The sequence below is a fragment of the Oryx dammah genome, unplaced genomic scaffold (genome assembly GCF_014754425.2).
Source record: "Oryx dammah isolate SB20612 unplaced genomic scaffold, SCBI_Odam_1.1 HiC_scaffold_11077, whole genome shotgun sequence".
Taxonomy (NCBI): domain Eukaryota; kingdom Metazoa; phylum Chordata; class Mammalia; order Artiodactyla; family Bovidae; genus Oryx; species Oryx dammah.
In genome coordinates this window covers 6853182-6875032 of record NW_024080471.1, presented here as the reverse complement: position 1 = coordinate 6875032, position 21851 = coordinate 6853182, and the positions used below count along the sequence as shown (strand labels likewise).

The following is a 21851-nucleotide window of genomic DNA, read 5'->3' as shown; positions in this document are numbered from 1 at the left end:
AAGAATAATTCATATGGTCAAAAATGGGGTACAGGCTGGAAGGCACATGTTGACACACAAAGAGAAAATTCAGGTACTCAATCTCTATGAGAGAGAACAGAGAATGTAGCAAGGAAGATATGGGAATTTGTAGATTTCTGAATCAAACAGTTTCAGATGATGACAACATCCAGAGTGTGACTCTGCATGTCAGTGTTGGAGGGGAAGCGAAAGGTCACTGTAGTTGAGTAATCATGAAGTTAGTTTTCTGGACAACAGATCATTGTTAGCTCTTCCCATTATGTTCACTAACTAAGCCCTCACAGAGGGTCAAAATTAGGCTCAGAGTATCAGCTCCCCGTTTATTTCCTTTACCTTCTGGAAATGTAATGGTCAATAAAACAAGCTTTGCTTTTACTGATTGAGACCTCCCACAGACATCTTAGGAAAGCTGACTTTGATATTTTAGCTCTGATCTGGTTCTGGTTCTGCCACAACCTATTATCCAAAAGATCACAGAATTATGCTATCATCCTCAGTACAATGTATTTTCAAACATTTACCTTCGTGAAATAGGGCTACTTCAGGCCCCTACCCAAGTCATTACTACATATTCTTAACTTTTAGGCATTTAAAAAATATATTATCAATTCTATGCATTAATCAGTGCTATTAATGATACTACATTTACCACAGAAGATAAAATCTCAACAATATGGCAAGAAGTACTCCAGCAGTCACTAAGTTTCCTCCTCAAGAACTATCAAATAACGAGTGGTCCTGGTGAGAAGGAGGTCAGAGTCTATTGTGCGACAGTGCACTTTTTCACTAATTCATTAATTCAACCAATATTTATTACTTAATAAATATTTTGATAAATATGTACTAGTCTGATTATTCACTCTGTTTTTGCTAGTTTCTGAATCTGTTCTGAACAGTCAAATTATTGGTATTATAACAATGGTGAAAACAAAGGCGGGAGATTTGGAATCAAGCAATTACTGTCCAGTCACACAGAGCTCTATGTGTGAAGTTTGACTTCCTCTCCATAAAATGTCCATCCCACGGAGTTGCTATGTGGATCTTCGGAGATTATATGACATCAGGAAACATTTTTGGTAAATGTTTTATGCAGTTCAATTTTAAATGCTTCTGTAAGGTCCATACCATTTCTGTCCTTTATTGAGCCCATCTTTGCATGAAATGTTCCCTTGGTATCTCTAATTTTCTTGAAGAGATTTCTGGTCTTTCCCATTCTATTGTTTTCCTCTATTTCTTTGCATTGATCACTGAGGAAGGCTTTCTTATCTCTCCTTGCTATTCTATGGAACTCTGCATTCAAATGGATATATCTTTCCTTTTCTCCTTTGCTTTTCGCTTCCCTTCTTTTCACAGCTATTTGTAAGGTCTCCTCAGACAGCAGTTTTGCTTTTTTGCATTTCTTTTTCTTGGGGGTGGTCTTGATTCCTGTCTCCTGTACAATGTCATGAACCTCCATTCATAGTTAATCAGGCATTCTGTATATCAGATCTAGTCCCTTAAATCTATTTCTCACTTCCACTGTATAATCATAACGGATTTGATTTAGGTCATACCTGAATGGTCTAGTGGTTTCCCCCACTTTCTTCAATTTAAGTCTGAACTTGGCAATAAGGGGTTCATGATCTGAGCCACAGTCAGCTCCCGGCCTTGTTTTTGCTGACTGTATAGAGCTTCTCCATCTTTGGCTGCAAAGAATATAATCAATCTGATTTCAGTGTTAACTATTTGGTGATCTCCATGTGTAGAGTCTTCTCTTATGTTGCTGGAAGAGGGTGTTTGCTATGACCAGTGCATTCTCTCGGCAAAAGGACAGAAATGGTATGGACCAAACAGAAGCGGAAGATATTAAGAAGAGGTGGCAAGAATACACAGAACTATACAAAAAAGATCTTCATGAACCCAGATAACCATGATGGTCTGATCACTCACCCAGAGCCAGACATCCTGGGACAAACAAAGCTAGTAGAGGTGATGGAATTGTAGTTGAGCTATTTCAAATCCTAAAAGATGATGCTGTGGAAGTGCTGCACTCAATATGCCAGCAAATTTGGAAAACTCAGCAGTGGCCACAAGACTGGAAAAGGTCAGTTTTCATTCCAATCCCAAAGAAAGGCAATGCCAAAGAATCCTCAAACTACTGCACAATGGCACTCATCTCACACACTAGTAAAGTAATGCTCAAAATTCTCCAAGCCAGGGTTGTTTTAGAAAAGATGTTTTAGAAAAGGCAGAGGAACCAGAGATCAAATTGCCAAAATCCGCTGGATCATCGAAAAAGCAAGAGAGTTCCAGAAAAACAGCTACTTCTGCTTTATTGGCTATGCCAAAGCCTTTGACTGTGTGGATCACAATAAACTGTGGAAAATTCTGAAAGAGATGGGAATACCAGACCACCTGACCTGCCTCTTGAGACATCTGTATGCAGGTCAGGAAGCAACAGTTAGAACTGGACATGGAACAACAGACTGGTTCCAAATAGGAAAAGGAGGACGTCAAGGCTGTATATTGTCACCCTGCTTATTTAACTTCTATGCAGAGTACATCATGAGAAATGCTGGGCTGGATGAAGCACAAACTGGAATCAAAATTGCCGGGAGAAATATCAATAACCTCAGATATGCAGATGACACCACCCTTATGGCAGAAAGTGAAGAGGAACTAAAAAGCCTCTTGATGAAAGTGAAAGAGGAGAGTGAAAAAGTTGGCTTAAAGCTCAACATTCAGAAAACGAAGATCATGGCATCTGGTCCCATCACGTCATGGCAAACAGATGGGGAAACAGTGGAAACAGTGTCAGACTTTATTTTGAGGGGCTCCAAAATCACTGCAGATGGTGATTGCAGCCATGAAATTAAAAGACGCTTACTCCTTGGAAGAAAAGTGCTATGACCAATCTAGATAGCATATTAAAAAGCAGAGACATTAGTTTGCCAACAAAGGTCTGTCTAGTCAAGGCTATGGTTTTTCCAGTAGTCATGTATAGATGTAAGAGTCAGACTCTAAAGAAAGCTGAGCACCAAAAAATGGATACTTTTGAAAAGCAAAAATGCTTTTGAACTGTGGTGTTGGAGAAGACTCTTAAGAGTCCCTTGTACTGCAAGGAGATCCAATCAGTCCATCCTAATGGAAATCGGTTCTGAACAGTCATTGGAAGGACTAATGTTGAAGCTGAAACTCCAATATTTTGGCCACATGTTGCAAAAAGCTGACTCACTGGAAAAGACTCTGATGCTGCGAAAGATTGAGGGCGGGAGGACAAGGGGACGACAGAGGATGAGATGGTTGGATGGCATCACTGACTCAATGGACATGAGTTTGAGTAAACTCCGGGATTGGTGATAGACAGGGAGGCCTGGCGGGCTGCAGTTCATGGGGTCACAAAGAGTCGGAAGCGACTGAGTGACTGAACTGATTTTAAATGCTTGACACTAGCTTAACATGTTCCAACAGAGAGTGCCATCTAGAGGAAGAAAAGATCACTACACCCTTTCCTCAGACCAGTTTGCAGGAAATGGTGGCTCAGAGCTTAAAGCAGCTGCCTGCAATGCAGGAGACCTGGGTTCGATCCCTGGGTCGGGAAGACCCCCCTGGAGAAGGAAATGGCAACCCACTCCAATATTCTTGTCTGGAGAATCCCAGGGACAGAGGAGCCTGGTGGGCTATAGTCCATGGGGTCGCAAAGAGTTGGACACGACTGAGCGACTTCACTTACACTTTCACTTTATGATGATGGAGTTTCCAAGGAAACACTGAAAATAAAAGCAGAAGGTATCTGCATTTTTTGCCTTTTCCTTGTCTTGTGACTTCTACAGTAAACAAGAAGAAAAAGGAAAACAAACAAGAAAAAATGTTATAATAATGAACTTTATTCTTATGGCCTGATTAAAAAGCATACTTTTTGCCATCTAACACCACTAAAGGACTCAAATTCTTAATTTTTCATTGAACACCAAAATTTCTGGTAAATTGTCTTTTAAAATAATATTGGACTGGCCAAAAAGTTCATTTGGCTTTTTTGCATGATGTTATGGAAAAACGCGAATGAACTTTTTGGCTAACCCAGTATTAGGTACATACTTACCTAAATCTGCTAATTACAATAGTATTAGAGAAATTATCATCACAAAGAATATTTTTCAGAAATGTATGAGGTACCAAAAAATAGAAGACTACTAAAGATCATAGGATTATTGTGAGACTTACACAAATAATACACAAAATAATTAGTACTCAGTGAATTCTTACTGAATCAGAATCTGTTGCAATTTGAAGCAGCTTTCACGAAAATAAGGGTTGTTCACATGAACTCTTAACTATGCTAAATCCCATCTCGTCACAGAGTTTAGTATATATTGATTATAAACTGATTTATGACTTTCCCAAAGATCTCACATATTCTTTGCAACATATCACGAAAGATCAAAAAAACTTGAGGAAAAAATGATAACACTATTTTTTATCACTTTGTGCACGTACACAATGGCAGAAACTTTCCACTTCATACTCTCCAACCCCACATTCTATAGGTGACAGTAACAAAAGCCAGCATTTCAAGGTCCCATGACGATTGTCTTGGGAGTTATATTTTTGGAGCTAATTAACTGGAACTAAAATAACGACATTTAGAAAACACAGCGTTTCTTCTGTCAGGTCAATTAAAAATCAGACAGTGGGCAAGGAAGTTTCCTTAACACTAACTGTCTCTAAACGTTGCCCAGAATCTTTACTAAAAGTTCACCAGTCTGCAATCTGTACGCCTGCAAACGAGATTCAAAAATCTCTCCCTACACACTTTTGTAACCATAGCACAGAGCCAAACATACAAGAGATTTGGATGGGGGAAGGGAGAAGATATTAGGAAATGATCTTGTTCAGATAATAGAATTCTCTTTAAAGAATCAGCTAGATAAGACATATTGGTTGAGTTAAATTATATAACATCTAAGAAGCAAATATCTGCTAATCTAGGCTTTACCTTGTAAATGTTTGGTCATACTGGATATATTAAATAATAACTATCAGAATGATTCCCAACTACAGACTTAAGACAGAAAGTTTACGATGATATTATTTACATACCAAATTATTTTCTTCTTACAAGTAGCCTACTTGCTTTTATTCTAATTGAAGTATAGTTGATATACAATAATATTACATTAGTTTCAGGTGTACAGCATAGTGATTTAATATTTTTATAGATTATCTTCCATTTAAAGTTACTACAAACTAATGGCTATATTTTCCTGTGTTGTACAATATACCCTTGTTGCTTATCCATTTATTACATATATTTATTAATATAAGCATGTTTACAACCTATGTTATAGTGGAAAATAAATATTTTCTTGAGAAAATCGAATTAAAACTTGATAGTCATTGAATATGAAAAAGTAAAACATATTTCATGGGCTTATTTTTATAAAATGCTTGGAATTTAAAATGAGAATTAAAGGGTGTGACACTTCAACAAAGTTCTAAATTAAATAGCTGAATCGGAGATCCATAAAAACTACCTTAGTGATAATATAAACCTTTTTTGCAAGATAAATCACAATCCCATAATTACTTATAATTCACCATACTTGAGGATGATGTTCAACTTCCATTTAATGATTAACTTCAAAGAAATTATGACAGTTGTTTCAGATTATAGCTGTTGTTTAGAGCTCAGGCGCTTCTTGACAAATATTGAACTTGATTTTCTGAATTCTGCATGAAAGAATATCTGGTTCACAGTCAGGATGTCACACATTCTTATGAAGTTTAGACTGGTCTCCAGCTCCTTGAATACTAATGTGGTATTCATGGGAAAAAAAAATGTCATTAAGGCTTTGAACTCTGGACCCTAAGGAGTCTGAGTAACTACCCCAGTCCCCCTGGGGAACTGAACTGACAGTTCCAATTTGGATGGCTAACAACACACTTGTCAGGGCCCCCCACCCAGTACCCTGTCAAGCAAGGGGAGAAGGTGTTCCCACACATCCAAGTCACTTGGGGTGGCTCTGATGATCAAGGAAAGGGCTCCAAAAGCAGGGCAGCACGTGTGAGGCAAACCCTAGGGCTCTGAGTTAAGTTAAGCTTGACGACGTTAACACCAGCACTTCCCCAAACCTTCTTCCCAGGGTTCTCACAATGCCACTTTCAGGGACACTGTAGTTTAAACAACCTGGAGAAGAGCCTTATAGATATAAATACCTCATATAACATGGTCTGCAAAGGCAAGTCATTTCCAGTCTGAATAACTATCTTAACAGAGCCCCCTCCAGCACTCTTGCCTGGCAAATCCATGGGCGGAGGAGCCTGGTGGGCTGCAGTCCACGGGGTCGCTGAGAGTCAGACACGACTGAGCGACAGAGCAGCAGCAGCAGCAGCAGCAGCATCTCCCTCAAAATTTTCCATTAATAGATAAGAACTCTAAGGCAGACGGAGGTTCAGAGATTTCCCAAAAGTCACAGGGCTTTACATCTTCAGATTCCTATCCAATGTTCTTCCTAATACGGCATGAAATTTTTGAGAAACTTTGCATAGCCAAACCAAAAAAAGAATGCCTGCAATGCAGGAGACCTAGGTTTAATCCCTGGGTTGGGAAGATCCCCTGGAGAAGGGAAAGGCTACCCACTCCAGTATTCTTGCCTGGAGAATTTCATGGACTGAATAGCCTGGCAGGCTATAGCCCATGGGGTCACAAAGAATCAGACACACTTAGTGATTAACACTTTCACAGCCAAACTATATCTTTTAGAATATTACCTGTCAGAGCATTCTAGTGATTGGGTCTGGCACTAAGTGTAACTATAATTAGGTAGTAATCATGCCTATCTGTCCTCCAGGCAATATATCCTGCCATCCTAAACTTCTCAAGGTCTTCTACAGGTTCATGTTATCATTTTCCATGCTTCCTCATGTCTCATTCACATCAAGAAGTGAACTGAAAAAAAGAAAATTCTGCTCCTCCTGGAAAGAAGTATTTATATTTTACCAAAAAGTAACACCTTCCACTCTAATGGGGATTGCAACATAAGAGGGATAAAAGTTGACTGGCTCTGACCTAGTGTTCCATATTAAATATATAGGACTATATAATAATCCTTAACTAGTAAATGTGGAGGAAAATTTGATTGGCTCAGAAAGGAGAGGTCATCCTGGCTCCTTGTACAAAAAAGTGGCCAGGAAATAAAGGAACCCAGGCACAGTGTAGCAAGGCAGAATTTTAATGGAAATTCCAAGAAAGTCACACCCAAGTGTATCATACTAAAGCCCTTCAACAAGCAGTTCGTTTTCTCTAAAACAAACTGGACAAACAGATAACTCAAAAGATTACCTGTTCTTGATCCTGAGCACCATAAAAGAATGGGAATTTTGAGACACTGTGGCTGCACCAAAAGGAGCGACAAAGGCCCATCAAGTAAATCATCTCTCCGGGCTGTACATTTCTACTAGGAATAATTGTGCGAGAAGTTTTATAGTGAATAGCTCATCCATCTTCGTAACAGATCTCTAGATTTTTACAGAATGATAATGATGGTGATACACCTAATACCTACCATGATTAATTACTACACATTGGGCACTTCCGTAAACACTCTATTGGAGTGATTGGTTTAACCCTCATATACTCTTATCTGTCACATGTTGGTAATTGAAGCACAGTGAGGTTAGGTAAGTGCTCAAGGTCACAGAGCTATAAGTATCAGAAGCAGGATTCAGAACCAGGCAGTCTCTCTGTATTCTATCAAATTTCTCTTCTTCAAAACATTGACTCCTCCCTCCAACAAATCAGCTCTTCCTTCCTCATTCCTATTTCAGTTAATGGCCTCTACCCAACCACTCATGAGAAAAAAAAAAAGAATGGCACTTCATCTGGGGCCTAGTCAATTCCTCCTGACAGCTGGCTGGTTCGCCTCTGCATCTCCTACTTGTTACCTCTGTGACCTCAGACTTGATTTCCTCTAAGTCTCAGCTTCTTATCTATGAAACGGAGTTCCTAAGAGCACCTCGAGTTGTTGTGAATGTTAAAACTAAATGAGATAGCACTCTGCCTGGCAGACTGTGGAAAGATCAATAATTGTCAGCTGTTATGATCATCACCTTGAATCTGGTCCTACCCCTCTCATCTTATGATGAAGCATTCTCCGGTCCTCATCTCTCTCACTTGCAATACCAACAACCTCTTAATTGGTCACTTTTCCTGGTGTATTTCCATTCAGTTCAAATTCTACAACTGCTAAAAATGTCAGCCACATTTCTTAAAATCATAAATGGCACTCCAATTCCTAGGGAATAAGATCCTAATTCCTTATTATCATGCTATAGAATTTCCTCCGCTATCTTTTTTTTTAATCTCTCAACACATCTCAAAACACAATGTACTATGCCGTAATTCCCCCTAAAAGGTTCTCAACATTATTTCACTGTTTGGTTTTTTTAAAATTATGTTGCTGTTAATTACCATTACTTTTCTAAATGCCTGTATCTTAGGACTCACTACATTGTATTACAGGATTACACTGTTTCTTTCAAAGCTAGATTATACTTTAAGAAGGGAAATCAGGTCTTATTTGTTTTAAAATAAGTCAAATAGTAAGAGCTCAATAAATAGAAACCAATTCATTTAATACTAACTTTGACAGTAAACATTTTGTTACTCAAATTCCTTTATGAAATATTCCCACACCTAAAGCAATGAGAAATACAGACACATTTACAAAAGCCTTTCTCCATTCCACGACAAGAACTTAATGTATTAAGGAAAGTGCTACAGAAACACCTAAAAACCTTTACTAAAATTTTTTAGATTAGAAACAAAAAACTTCAGCAATAACAGTGTAGATGTTTATTCTTCCTATGTTAAAGAGTATGATTCAGAGTTTACAGTTTCAAAGTTCTTTCAAATCAACAGTAGACATGGTGGTTTTCCATACCTCCTAAAGAAACACACACACACAAAATCCTGGAGCCTTATGCTAAATGTGAAACAAAAACAGTAAAAAATAATTTATAGAGTGACATCATAATGATGAACAGTTTTTAACATATATCTTGTATAAGGTAAAGGCCTACAAAATAAGCTTCAGAAATACTGAACACAGATATTGACATGCTTGAAAGACTTCTTGCAGATGCAGTTGTACTAGTTTCCTCATTCCTCTAATTCTTACAGACACAATGAAAATTAGCTTCCCTTCTAAAGAAAAAAACTCAGCGGAGGCAATTATAGACAAATGTGTTTACTGTTACACAACATTTCACATCAAGAAAAACAACAGTAAGACTAACTGAGATCTGGTTGCTTCATCTGCTGTTCTCTAACCATTCCTGAGGATGGACAGATAGTAGGAGAGAAGGGCACAGGGACTGGCAGTGATAGAGAACAGAAGTAAAACAGAAATATATATTAAAAAGTTTCTGAGAGAATGCATTTCAGATTCAACCTACACTTTACACTGCTTTTCAACCACACTGGTATCATTACAATCTAGTTTCTATCACTGTGAGCTGCATGTAGACATGAGCAAAGAAAAAGGGTTAAAGTTACACGTGACCTACATACTAGAAACCAAACACCATTGTTTTCCATGCCGTATAAGGCATCTTTTGGCTCTGGGATTACATTTTTAAAGTGTATTAAAATATTCAAGAATTTGGTGGTATAGGAGAAAGAATACTAGACTAAAAGTCAAAACACTTTGTTTTCTGTTTTGCGTCAAATTCTTTAGGATCTCAGGCAAAGTGCTTTTCTGATCCCCATTCTTCTTATACATATTCAAACAAAGACAAAAGCAGATGATCTCTAAGTATTTTTTAGGCTATGGACTTTTGTAACAGTACAATAGTCAGAAAATAGTAATACTGTAATGCTTTTGAACTGTGGGGTTGGAGAAGACTCTTGAGAGTCCCTTGGACAGCAAGGAGATCCAACCAGTCCATTCTGAAGGAGATCAGCCCTGAGATTTCTTTGGAAGGAATGTTGCTAAAGCTGAAGCTCCAGTACTTTGGCTACCTCATACGAAGAGCTGACTCATTGGAAAAGACTCTGATGCTGGGAGGGATTGGGGGCAGGAGGAGAAGGGGACGACCGAGGATGAGATGGCTGGATGGCATCACTGATTCAATGGACATGAGTTTGGGTGAACTCCGGGAGTTGGTGATGGACAGGGAGGCCTGGCATGCTGCAGTCCAGGGGTCGCAAAGAGTCGGACACGACTGAGCGACTGAACTGAACTCAATAGTCATATAGTAACAGTAAGCATCAAGATTAATTTAAGATTAAAATTACGCATTCTAAATGTTTCCTTAAATTGCACATCATTAGGTTTTGTCAAAACCAGAGATGCTATTTAAAAAAAAAAAGATGTAGAGAAAATAAATACATTTCAGTAATATGGAATGTATGACTTTAGAAATAGTCTCCGAATTTTTTAAATAAAGCTAACAGAGAAAAGCAAGAACAGTTATCAACCTTACTGTCTTTGGAAGCATCATTAAGAGGAAATCCAGAAAATGGCAAAGGATTTTAATCTTTAATAGACTAAAATAAAAGTCATAGTGTATTAAAGGTTCAGATAAGTAAATATCAAAAAGCAGTGTAAGAGTGAGCTGACAAATATAAACAGCTGCCCTACAAGTCACACCAGCAAAATTTCCTTTTACCATTGGCCAGGATACACTGATTTTTGCACTTCAATGAATGAATATTCAGAAGACGTAATAATGAATGCATTTTATGAACTGATTAATGTTCTGCTTGCCTTTCAAATAAAGCACATAGTTATAATAAATGAGGAACCCATTCTCACCATTGTTTTAATTTTACACTCATCTAAACTCTGTATAATAATTATGTTGTTGAAAAAATATCTATGCAATTAGGGCTTCCCTGGTAGCTCAGACAGTAAAGCATCTGCCTACAATGCGGGAGACCCGGATTCAATCCCTGGGTCGGGAAGATCTCCTGGAGAAGGAAATGGCAACCCACTCCAGTACTCTTGCCTGAAAAATCCCATGGGTGGAGGAGCCTGGTAGGCTATAGTCCATGGGGTCCCAAAGAGTCAGACACGACTGAGCGACTTCACTTCACTTCACTTCATGACTATTACTCTTCAACCTAAGGAACCAACACAAGTGAACTACAAAATTAATAAGAATTCCACTGCAGCAAATTACATTTTGATCAGAACAAATTTAAAGCGGGAAGAAAAAAATTAATATATTATTATTGCTCTTCACACGTTCATAACAGAAAACACATATATAGATGTGAATTCACTTTTGTTAAATAGAAATTACCAAAACCAGTGAATCCAGCCAAGAATCAAATGTAACCACAACAGAAAACAAATATACTTAACCAGAAAATATTTCCAATGTACAAACACAGTTAACTTTTTAAAAAGTTAATAAGTGAGAATTATGAGAACAAATCCATAGATAATAGCAAATCCATTCTAATAACAACCTTGGAGGTGGAACATGGTTATATTATTCCAAAAAAAACCACAGGATTAAAAGTAGAGGGGAAAAAACAGAAACCTAGAGTTAATCCACAACCTAGATGTCACTTTCCAATATTTCATCCAAATTAGGAATTCCCTCCTTTCTATAAACACTCTCCACCCATTCCAGCTTCTGACAAATTATGGTTATTATGAAATTTGTCTTCCTTGATCTAAAATATTTCTTCCTCTCACTTTCACCCTTCTGATTACTACAAAATTACTGACTAGACATTATTAGGAGGCACTGCTAGCACTTCCATTTTCTTCTCAGTTTTTAACCCTTCATCTCCATTGGTTTTTTCTCTGCCTATGTTTAAAAAGAAAGAAAGAAAAAAAGCCTGTTGACACCTTCCTCTTTCAAGATTACTCAAGGGTAATCTGCACTGGAAGTAGTCTTTTCACCTTCCCCCCTGCCCCCCACCACACATACACACTCTGTGCACGGCAGCTTGGCTTTTGCCCATACCACTCTACTGAAACTATTCAAGTCAAGACCAACAATAAACTTCTAACTGCCAGACTCAATGAAACGGATATCCTTATCTTGTTTGACCTCTCTGAGGAATATGAGGCACCAGTCAGTCTGTCAGTTCAGTCACTCAGTCGTGTCCGACTCTGCAACCTCATGGACTGCAGCACGCCAGGCCTCCTTGTCCATCACCAACTCCCGGAGTTCACTCAGACTCATGTCCATCGAGTCAGTGATGCCATCCAGCCATCTCATCCTCTGTCATCCCCCTTTCCTCCTGCCTTCAGTCTTTCCCAGCATCAGGGTCTTTTCCATGAGGCATGCTGCTAAGTCACTTCAGTCGTGTTCGACTGTGTGACCCCATAGACGGCAGCCCACCAGGCTCCCCCGTACCAGGGACTCTCCAGGCAAGAACACTGGAGTGGGTTGCCATTTCCTCCTCCAATGCATGAAAGTGAAAAGTGAAAAGGAAGTTGCTCGGTCATGTCCGACTCTTCGTGACCCCATGGACTGCAGCCTATCAGGCTCCTCCATCCATGGGATTTTCCAGGCAAGAGTACTGGAGTGGGGTGCCATCGCCTTCTCCATCCATGAGGCATATGAGATTATTAATCACTCATTCTTAAATCTCTCTTGTCTCTTGACATGTGTGTGTTCGTGCTAAGTTGCTTCAGTCATGTATGATTTTTTGTGACCCCGTGGACTGTAGCTGGCCAGGCTTCAGTCTGTAGCCTGTACAGCCTACAGTCTGTCTATGGGATTCTCCAGGTAAGAATACTGGAGTGGGCTGTCACGTCCTGCTCCATCTCGTGACATGGAAGATGCTAAACCTCTTTTGGTTTTCCTTCTGCCCCTCTGACCTCTCCTTCTGTATCCTTGTCTGGATGCTTCTTCACCAGCTCCTTCACATTGGTGAGCCTCTGCATTCTCCCCTCAGCCTCACTTCCCTTTGTGTTCTTTGACAATCTCATCCATCCAAGGTTTCAGGTACCATCTATATAATAATGGCTTCCAAAATTTCCTCTAGAGATGAATTCATAACTTCCTTCAAATTTCCAGACCCTTATAGAACAAGACATACCCAGAACATTTCAGGGCAGTATTGTGGGGTTAGAGAATAATCTTAGGCTAGTAAGCTCCATTCACGTGCCTCTAATTCAAGGCTCAATTCATTTCCCAACATCTACAACCCCTTTCCAGGGCGGTATGTCATCAGGTTACCAATGACTGATATGACTAAATACCTCGATTTGCCCAGGACAGTCCTCCTTTATGCTTGTGGTCCCACAGTAATTATTGATGTCTTTTCATTTTCAAAATAACATCTGTTTAGTCAATACATTATATAATCAGCCTACCTGCCACCATCCTTTCAGATTTTTAATGCACATCTAGATGAGTCCTCCTGGCTCAACTCTGAATTCTTTACTCCCTACCATTAGAATCCCTAGTTCTGTTGCTAAGAAACTTCCCTATATCCTCTACCTCCACACAAGAGGATCACTTCATCTTCTTCTCTTAATAAATCACTATGCACACCCAGACCCCAGGCCAGGAAGACAAGTCACTACCATTCTGGTTTCCAAAGGTGATTTGGACATTATTATCCCACTCCATCCCCCTTTAAGGCTATAACTATCCCACGGAAGGAGGAGCCTGGTGGGCTGCAGTCCATGGGGTCGCACAGAGTTGGACACGACTGAGCGACTTCACTTTCACTTTTCACTTTCACACACTGGAGAAGGAAATGGCAACCAACTCCAGTGTTCTTGCCTGGAGAATCCCAGGGACGGGGGAGGCTGGTGGGCTGCCATCTATAGGGTCGCAAAGAGTCGGACACAACGACTTAGCAGCAGCAGCAGCAGCATCCCACTCCATCCCCTTTTAAGGCTGTAACTATAGTTACAGTTGTCATTGACTGACCTTTGAGTCATTCATTTATTGAGAACTTTGTCATACAATTCCTGTCTTCCTCTCCACACAAGATCTGTTATTCCAGGGCTTCACTACCCATGAGAAAAATTAATGCCAACACACTAGGATTTAGAGTACTTTGACTTCCTTTTCTTCAATGACCCCTACTTGGCAGAAGGCCAGCCTGATTTAGGAGTTGGGCATAAGAGTTCTGGGGCTAGAAAGACTCAGGTACTTCCAAGCTGTGTGCCTTGGGGAAAATTACTTAATCTCACTGAGCCCCAGTTTCTTCATTTGTAAAATGGAGCTCCTAATATGTGCTTCACAGGATGGTTGTGAAAAATAAGTTTGATTTATTATTAAATAATAATAATGCTCACAGGTTTATTATGAGAAGCTCATAATTAATCTATAAGAAGCATTCAGTATAGTGACTAGCACAAAGCACACAACAGTTGCTTTTATTAGTATTATATTGTAATTAGTGCTACTCGTCTTGGCTACCCACCATCATTGGTCATACTTTGGCTCTTATTTCACCTGAAATTGTTCCAGCACAAGAATCTTAACTTTAGGACTCTCACATCACATTTTTCCATCTCTCATACTCCTTTACTTCCACTAATCCTACAGCTTACTCATTGGGATTCTTCATCCTCTTCATTCTCCACATTTATCAGCCCGGTCATGGCTTCACTTTCTTCCTTAATCAAGCAGGATACTTAAAAGTTCAGCCCTTCAGTTAACAACTTCATCACCACCAGTAATCCCTTGACTTCACACCACCCTCTACCCAAGTTCTCCATCATACCTTCCCTTCCAATCCCCATCCAGGTTGAGCCTATTTGCCTTCTGCTCTGTTACAGGAACTGCTGGAGAAAACTGCTTCAGCATGGACAGCCTCTTTCTATATTTGTGATTGCAGGGGCGTTAAACACTATCAGCGATTAGGTCGCTTGTCCTTGGTCAAGGCCACTTTCCAATCACAATGGTAACTTTTCCTTTTCCCACAAAAATACCCCAATCCATGTTCTTCCTTCTCAATCTCAGCAGATAACCTTGCTCCACAGAAACAAATGAAACTATCCTAGCTACTCATTTGTCTCTGTGTCTACTCCTTATATACTTTTCTTTTAAGGAATATGCATCACTACTTTTCTTCAGGATAACCCTTCCACCTGTGCACCTGTACTCTGTTTCCGAATCCTTCCACTGTCTGAGATTATGTCTATTATCTTCTTTCTCTTGTGACTTCAATTTTCTCTCCTTTTCAATAGCCCCTTTCCTTCAGTCCACTAAAGTATCCTTTTTCTTCCATGTTTAAAGAAAAACAAAGCTTCCCTAATCACATCTCCCTGCTCAAATCTCCACCCACTGTCCTCCCTGCTTTACCAAAAGTATTTGAAAGAATATATTTACTGAATGAATGAAAACTTTTTTACTTGGTTCAGACTTCTCTCCTGAGCTCCAGACCTACATATGTTAAAATTTTAAATTATATATGACTCATTCCAGATTCAGTTTCAAGAAACAAAACAGCTACTTCACCAAACTGATGTTAACTGATGTTGTTAACATCTCCCTATCTACTCCTCTCTGTCTTTTTAGAATATCGATTACTAGCATCACCACTGGCACCCCACTCCAGTACTCTTGCCTGGAAAATCCCATGGATGAAGGAGGCTGGTAGGCTGCAGTCCATGGGGTCGCTAAAAGTTGGACATGACTGAGTGACTTCACTTTCACTTTTCATGTATTGGAGAAGGAAATGGCAACCCACTCCAGTGTTCTTGCCTGGAGAATCCCAGGGATGGCGGAGCCTGGTGGGCTGCTGTCTATGGGGGTGCACAGAGTTGGCCACGACTAAAGTGACTTAGCAGCAGTAGCAGCAGCATCACTATTCACCTAATCCAGAATCCTTAAAGCCCTCTCTGATTCCTCCCTCTTCTTCCCCTACCTCATATCTAAACAAGTCCTTGCTAAAATCTCCCACAAAAGTGAAAGTGTTACTCACTCAGTCATGTCCAACTCTTTGTAACTCCACAGAGTGTACACCTACCAGGCTCCTCTGTCCACGGAATTCTTCAGGCAAGGATACTGGAGAGGGTTGCCATTCCCTTCTCCAGGGAATCTTACCAACCCAGGGATCAAACCTGGGTTTCCTGTACCGCAGGCAGTTTCTTTACCATCTGAGCCACCAGGGAAGCCCCAAATCTCCCATATGTGTCCCCTTTGTGTCTCCCCAGGATCCCTAATGTTGAGGCCCTCCTCCCCTGATAGTACTTAACAGGGATGATGCGAAGGTTAAATGAGATGCTAAATGGGAATGCACTCTGTAAGATGTGAGGCACTCACAAAGATTATTTAATATTATTATATCTTTGGCAAAATGAGCATGAGGTTAGCATAATATGATGTATTCTTTAAAAATCAATTCTGTATCTTAGTAATCAGTAGTTTATTTTCTAATCACAAATCACAAAGCATCTGTTTGGCAATCTGGTCTACAATTTTTATAGAAATCAGTCAGTGCCAAGATGTTTAATGTATAGTTTCCAGACTTCACCTCCTCACACATTTTTTTATTTAAAATGTGCAACTCTTTGGGTTTCTGGCAAAAATCTTCTATTCTCTTTACTTTTTATAGATGAGTGGCAGTAGTTGTAGAGAATATGTGTAGTACTTACTCTACCTTATTATTCATCTATTTCTTCCACTTATCTAAAGTGGCTAAAAGTTCTCTAATTTCCTGATCTCTCTTGAGTTTCGACTTCAAAGAATCACATTTGAATGGAATAATGACTAGCCTTTTGGAAAACTGATTTCTTTCTTGGCTAATTAAGATGGTTACACCTTTTAAACACTACTCTTTCATATTATTAGATAAGATTTTTCTTTCTTTCTTTTTTTTTTTTGTCTTCCCAGAAATTAGGCTTGGATAGCATTCAAAATTTCCCATTGTCTCAATTAAAACAAAGCCAGGAGAATTAAGAGGCACAGGATAAACACCGGTGAGAAGCAATAGCAAAGAGAATACAGACACCTTATCAACTCTAAGATCAGTTTATAGCTGTTTATGTATGGATGTGAGAGTTGGACTACAAAGAAAGCTGCATGCCGAAGAATTGATGCTTTTGAATTGTGGTGTTGAAGACTCTTGAGAGTCCCTTGGAGCACAAGGAGATCCAACCAGTCCATCCTAAAGGAGATCAGTCCTGAGTGTTCACTGGAAGGAACTGATGTTGAAGCTTAAACGCCAATCCTTTGGCCACCTGATGCAAAGAGCTGACTCACTGGAAAAGACCCTGATGCTGGGAAAGCTTGAAGGCAGAGGGAGAAGAGGACGACAGAGATTTAGATGGTTGGATGGCATCACCAACTCAATGGAGACGAGTTTGGGTAAACTCCAGGAGTTGGTGATGGACAGGGAGGCCTGGTGTGCTACAGTCCATGGGGTCGAAAGAGTTGGACGCGACTGAACTAAACTGATTTTTATATACTTATGTAACATACTTATCTAATGTATTTTTATATACTTTCATATGTTTTGGTTAAAAATCTTTTTTAAAATATTAGTGTATTACTGGGATTCTGAAAATGTTAAGGGGTAGACCTTAAATTTTAAGACCATAATATATTTTTCATACAAGTTGTACAGATCAAATTCTATTGCTCCAAATACTGCATAATTTGATGAAGATCTCCACCGAATATGTGATGGCCCATTTATGTCAAGTCATCTTTAATGAAACAGAAGAATTAGGATAATCTTTGTATATTACTGACTACTAATAAAGTATTAAAAATACAGGTCATTTCCATTGTAATTTACAAATGGCCAAGTGAAGCCACATTTGATAACAAGATTCCTGAAGCCTGAAAAAATTCTTGAACTTAAGCCAGGTATCCAAACACAATTCAGAAAAAGGTTAATCAGATGAAATTGTTCAAGTTAGATACAACAACAAATGAAAAATGTATTCAGAAATTCTGGATTATATGGCTTTCTCTACAACTGAAACAGATGCTCTAAGTGCATGCAAGTAAAAACAAAGCTACATGTGATGAAAAAGATGATTAGGTTGGTCCAAAAGTCTAGAAAGAAAATGAGTATGAAAAAAAGTTGGCAGTTCATGGTTGAACATATTAAGTCCCTATTATAGTCAAGATAACACAGAAGGGTTTTCAATACAAAGTCACTGGGTCTACTACTACTAATCTCCACTTGGAGTCTAATTTCATTATTGTCTAACCAACTCCTAACCTTCTCTCAACCAAGTTGCTCCTCTCATGAACCTCAACTCAATATATGTCTACTCCATTTATCTACTTGCTCAGGACAGAAATTCTGGTATCTTTTAAGTTTCCTGTTGACTTTACCCTCAATTTATTAAAAAATCAACCACTCCACCAATTCCACTATGGTCTAAGGTACAACCTCTCTGGCCTGGATTATGGGAAGGGTCCTGGAATTGACATCACTGCTTCTGCCCAACACCTCACCCCACCCCAGATAAAATCTATTCTCCATCCAGCCACCACAGTGACCCTTATAAAAGGCAAGTCTGATTATATGTCTTCTCTATTCAAAAGGATGAGCCCCCTTCTCCCTCAGAGTGGAAGCCCAAGTCCTTCAAAGGCCTACAAGCCCTTGCACAATCTGATTCCCCATTTCCACTTACCTCTCTTCTGCATTTCCACTGCTTTTACTTTGCTCACTCACCACAGCCAAATCAGCCTCTGCTGTCCTCAAATGCGCCCAGTACACTCCTGCCTCTAAGCAGTCTGCTAGTGCCTTTCTTTCTGCTTGAACACTCTTCCCTCAGAGAGGTGTAGAGATTGCCCTTTCACTTCCCTGTAGTCTTCTAGGGCTCAAATGTCATCTTCTCTAGGAAGTTTTCCTTGGCTATCTCTAATTAAAGCTGCATGTCTCTTAGAGAACAGATCTGTGGTTGTCAAAGGGGAGGGGACAGAGTGGGAGGTTGGGGTTAGCAGATGTAAGCTAGTATATGGATCAGATAAACAACAAGGTACTAATGTATAGCACACAGAACTATATTCAGTATCCCATGGAAAAGGTATTTTAAAAAAAGAATGTGTGTGTGTGTGTGTGTAAAACTGAATCACTTTGCTGTACAGCAGAAATTAGCACAACGTTGTAAATCAACTATACTTTGATAAAACAAAATAAAACTGCAAGTCTACCACATCCATGCTTTTTCTCTATAGTACTTAACACCATCTGACAAAGAACATATTTTATTATCTGCCATCCCCTACTAATGCAAACTCCCTGCTGGAGAGGGTATTTATCTGTTTAGAAAACTGGTACACAGTAGGTACTCAAAAATATTCACTATATTCACATATAATCTTATAGCTTACAAATTCACTTTAATGTAAATTAAATTATATAGTAACTCATTTTCTCCCTATGCTCCCCCACTTCTCCAAATTTTCCAATCTTTGTAGTAACAACGTGGATGACAACAAAGAGCTGTCAGAAGAAAAAAAAAATGTTGCTGGCTACTTGAAAAGCTCTTTAAAACAGATCCCGCGTATTAATTAACTACATTTATAAGATGAGGGCACAAAGTCAACATCTTTATTAGCATAAGGTTCCTGGGTGTGGAAGTTTAAAGTAACAGAGCAGAATAGCCAAGGATCATCAGGAAGAAAAGACCAATTCAGTTTGTGCCATCAATCTGCTAAGCAAACCCCAAGGAAAGTGCAAGCTGAATTCAATATTCAAGGAAACATTCTGGTCTGGATTCAACACCAAAGTATTCAACACGAGATTCAACTCTCTTAAAATGTTGTATCTGTTTAAAACAACCTCATCAACTACCAAGTGCTATCACTGGGTGTGTATGGTTGTTTTGTTTTGTTTAACCCAGTAAGACCCAGAGCTAGGAAGCGTTTTTTAAAGCCTCTATGCTTACCCGCTCCGCCACCAAGCAAACAACTGGCCTCCACACTGTGGTGCGGGGGTCTCCCTGGGTTATTTCCCATACAGAAAATTATACAGTTATAATCCCACCAGAGGCCAACCCGCACCTCAGACAAGGCGCCAATGATGCCCGGGACAGACGGCAGATGTCTCAGAGGATCCTCTGAAGTCTCTCGCCCGGGCAAAGGGCTTTACAGGCAGGAAAAAAAGCAGCGGGCTGAGGCGCAGAGGAGATGACAGGTGGGCGAACACCCGCGGGGCAAGATCTTACAGCGCGACCCGCAGGGTGGTGGCGCCGAAACTGTCAACTCCAGCCGTCAACCTGCCGGGGTGGGCCCGGCCCGGGTGCAAGTTTTGCCGGGGTACAGGATAACAAATGCAACCGAGATCGCGGCAAGTCGCCGCCAGCCTGCCTGACCTCCGCCCTCCAAGCGCCGGGAAATAAAGTTAGTGGCCGCTGGCCGCCGCAAAGGTCCAGAGAAGCCGGGCAGAGCTCGCGCCCGCGGCTCAGGTGCTGTCCCAGGCTGCCCGGGCGCGGCCGGGAGACGTCCCGGAGCCCCAGAGCCGGAAAGAAGCCTCGGGCCGGCGCGTCGAGGCCGAGTCCCCCGCGCCCTCAGCCCTGCCACCGCGACCCCCAGCCGGGGCTGACTGCCACCCCCACCGCCTTCCCTGCAGGCCACCGATAGGGGCCGGGACCCCTAACAGCGGCCGGCATGCCCGGGCCCGGCGGCCGCCTTTACCTGCTCTCTGGCCGCCACTGACGCGCGTTCCTCCTCACCGGGAGAATCCCGAGTCGACGCCGCTGACGCCGCCGCCGCCGCCGCCACCGCCGCAAATTCCCCACCCCCCGCCCCCTCAGGTAACCCAGGAAACCGGGTACACCACCCCCTCCCACCCCCCGTCCGGCCCCAGACTCGCTCCTGCGCTTGCGCACTTGCCAGCCTCGCGCGTCCCGAGCCCCGCCCCTCGCCGGTAAGGCAGCGCCAGCGTCGCAGGCGTAACGCATGAAGGCCGGAGCCAATGAGGAAGAGAGGAAGGCGGGCCGAGCTCCCGGGGTGGGGTCGGGGCTGGGGCTTTCTCCTCGCGGCGGGGTTGGGTGGCTGGTCCCGCGTCCTCGCTGTTCCAGGGCTTTGCGAGGCGGGTTGCGTCACACCTTAGGGAGAGCCTGCTCTGTTTGAAAAGCACCAGGTCCATGCGTAGCGTCCTCTCCCTCCGTTCAACATAATCATACTGTGCCCCTTCTCTGGGTCCGGAGGATGGGAGTAGAAGAAATATGGGAAGGGGTTGGGAGAGGGAGAAAGGGTTACCCACGAGGAACTGTGCCCTTCCTCCGGGGCCTGGAAAAAAGAAACATTTTGCAAAGGTTACTGTAGGCTTATTACCAAAACGTAAAGAGGTGTACGAAGCTACTTTAGAATTAAGTGCAAAGGTGTATGTTTAATCCTCTTCACACACAGTATTAGGCAGTGTGCACTGACAAAGTTGTGTGTCTTACAATAGCAGTGCCTCCAGAGGGTGGGAACCGTAGGTTAAATATAAGAATATTTTAGCTTCATCACTGACTGTCAGGTCCAGCATATGGCTGACCAGGCTACTGATGCCGTAGTTTGGCATCACCACCTAGTCACTGTGGCTGGCCTTGCGGTGGAATGTCTAAGATACTGGAAAAGAGCCTGAGCTTTGAGGCTTGAAAGTCTGGGGTTCAAGTCCTACCTAATACAAGGTACAGCTGATCCTTGAACAAGAGGGAAGCTGTTAGGGGCACTGGCCCGCTACTAGTTGAAAATCCTGCATATAGCTTTATAATCATTATCTATGGATTCAACCAACTTCAGATGGTGTAGCACTGTATTACAGATTTAGTGAACAACTTTTGCATGTAAGTGGACTGGTGCCCTTTCAAACCCGTTGTTCAAAGGTCATCTGTATAAGCAATGGTTTACTAATTGAAATGAACTGGTTTAGAATCAACAACTTTACATGGGACTCTAGAAATAATTCA

At 41.0% G+C, this 21851-nt stretch overlaps 1 protein-coding gene across 1 annotated transcript in view; it reads right to left on the bottom strand.

Moving 5' to 3' along the window:
* Positions 1-20659, bottom strand: part of LOC120860491 (lysosomal-trafficking regulator) — a 166602-nt gene extending 145943 nt beyond the window's left edge. The window contains exon 1 of the mRNA XM_040236309.1: positions 20590-20659. The gene's annotated coding sequence lies outside the window, so the exon portion shown is untranslated. The remainder of the gene's footprint in view (positions 1-20589) is intronic.
* Between the last annotated feature and the right edge of the window lie 1192 nt (positions 20660-21851).